Genomic DNA, 2,680 nt, shown 5'->3' on the forward strand with positions numbered 1-2,680 from the left:
ACTTAAGAAGAGCGGGAACTTGGGTGTATGGAGTGCCAATTTTTGTGTCGCCCAAGGAGCTGTTGGCCAAAAGCTGGCACTGGAAGAAAGTGAATGGAAGAAGCACTGCAAAGAGGAGCTTCCAAATCTGTGTCAGCACTTGATGGAAAGAGCTTCACGGAGAGCGGCTCTCAGACCTAAACACAAAGGCTATGAGCGTTTCCAGCCATGACCAACCACAGTGCACTGAGCTCTGTGAACGACTGACTTCAAGGCCAGAAAGTAATTGGCAATAAAGCAACATTTCAACAGGCTTTCAGATGTAGTGGCCAGTTGGGAAATATCTTTATTATTCAGTAGGGCCCCTGCTTTTAAGGACCCATGCTTCAAAATGTATCTATAGACTTTAAAGCAAGTCTGCTCTCTTTATTAATGGCTAAACAGCAAACATGGCTATGCCACTAGATGGCGACAGATTCTGGAGCTGCTGTGTTTTCTTTCTCTTTCCATGGAGGATATTTTATTAACTTTGAAACAGCTGCTCCTGTAACAATGCATTTGAACAATTTGGAATGACAAAGTACAATCAAGTCCTCCATGCACTGTAGAACAAGGGGAATGTTTGCTCCACAATACTGCCATCCTCCTCTGTTCCCGTTTCCAATCCTGAGTCAAGCGCCAAAAACAAAGTAAAAAAGCCATGCCTTGTCTTGGTTCTTTTTTGCGAAGTTACGTTTGTCAAGTTGCATTGAGCTACAGTCATTTAGAAGCATTTACGGTGGACAATTGAAGGCCCAGATTCATCATACTCCTGCTTGCTGATCCACATCTGCTGGAAGGTGGACAGGGAGACCAGGATGGAGCCACCAATCAAGGCAGAGCACTTGCGCACAGGTGGGGCAATGATCTTAATTTTCATTGTGCTTGGTGCTAGAGCTGTGATTTCCTTCTGCATTCTGTGTGCAATACCGGGGTAAATTTTTGTACCACCAGACAACACTGTGTTGGCATACAAGTATTTTCGGATATCAACATCACACTTCATGATAGAGTTGTATGTGGCTTCATGAATGCCACATGATTCCATACCAAGGAAGGACGGCTGGAAGAGAGCCTCCGGGCACCTGAACGTCTCATTGCCAATGGTGATCACCTGACCGTCAGGCAATTCATAGCTCTTTTCCAGGGATGTTGAAGATGCAGCAGTGGCCATTTCCTGCTCAAAGTCCAGGGCAACATAGCAGAGCTTCTCCTTGATGTCACACACAATTTCTCTTTTGGCTGTAGTTGTGAAGCTGTAGCCTCTCTCTGTCAGGATCTTCATGAGGTAGTCTGTCAGGTCACGACCAGCCAAGTTAAGACGCAGAATGGCATGAGGCAGGGCATAACCTTCATAGATGGGCACAGTGTGGGTGACACCTTCACCAGAATCCATCACAATACCAGTGGTACGATCAGAGGCATACAGGGACAGCACAGCCTGGATAGCCACATACATGGCTGGAGTGTTGAAGGTCTCAAACATGATCTGTGTCATCTTTTCTCTGTTGGCCTTGGGGTTGAGTGGAGCTTCAGTTAGAAGTACAGGATGTTCCTCTGGGGCAACACGGAGCTCGTTGTAGAAGGTGTGATGCCAGATCTTTTCCATATCATCCCAGTTGGTGACAATACCATGTTCAATGGGGTACTTCAGGGTCAGGATACCACGCTTGCTCTGAGCTTCATCACCAACGTAGCTGTCTTTCTGGCCCATGCCAACCATTACACCCTGATGTCTTGGGCGCCCCATGATGGATGGAGCGACAGCACGTGGAGCATCATCTCCAGCGAAGCCGGCCTTGCACATACCGGATCCATTGTCAACAACGAGTGCGGCAATATCATCATCCATTTTGATCTTTGGTAGGCGGTTCCGGGGAGATGAGAGACAGGTCTTTAGGCAGGAGAGTGGTGAGGAATCTCAGAGCGGCTGCCCTGTGAAGGCTGCCCAGTTCCATGGTGCTTGTACAGAAATCATACATTGGTGATAGTATTGCTTGTATGTGAAGTTATGTTACCCAACAAGTCTTTTGTATCTTTCGCCTTAAAACACGTGGTCCGTATCTTCAATTTTGTTCCTCTTGTCCTTTATGGACAATCCCCAATTAGATGTTTGAAGGTTTACAAACTTTCTTCTGACATCAGTAAGATGTGGTGCCATTATGTGGGGAGGGAGGGCTTACCTGTACACTTAATTGAAGACATTCAAATAAAGTGCACATGTTAAAGGAGTGAGAAAAAAAAATGGGAAAAAAAGAAACAGCTGCTCGTGCTGATGAGCCCCTGCATGATATTTTATTCCTAGACCCTGCACAAATGACTGACAGGCTTGCTCTGGCAACCTCTGCACAACAGCACTCAGTAGGAAGGGGTCTGCCCCAGGCAGGCGGTGCGGGTCCTGGATGCTTCAGAGTTCATCACAGAGCAGCAGCTGGTCGCAGGCTGGCTCCAGCCCTATTGTGACACTTGAAACAATGAGTCCATCAGACCTGGGCTGTGTTTGCAGTTCCGTTAGCCCGGCCCTGCCTTTCGAGCCCGACCCCGCGTGTCTTGGTGGAAATTCCAACGGAACTAGTTACAAGCAGTTTTAATGACATCTGCTTCCGAGATATGGGTTTTTACACTGGGCTATTAATGTCCAGCGGGTGAATATAAATGAGAC

The 2,680-nt window shown here is 47.2% G+C and overlaps 1 pseudogene; it reads right to left on the reverse strand.

Moving 5' to 3' along the window:
- Nucleotides 1–665: 665 nt before the first annotated feature.
- On the reverse strand, nt 666–1,904 carry LOC146810290 (actin, cytoplasmic 1 pseudogene; annotated as a pseudogene).
- Between the last annotated feature and the right edge of the window lie 776 nt (nt 1,905–2,680).

The sequence above is a fragment of the Triturus cristatus genome, chromosome 7 (assembly GCF_964204655.1).
Source record: "Triturus cristatus chromosome 7, aTriCri1.1, whole genome shotgun sequence".
Classification (NCBI taxonomy): Eukaryota; Metazoa; Chordata; class Amphibia; order Caudata; family Salamandridae; genus Triturus; species Triturus cristatus.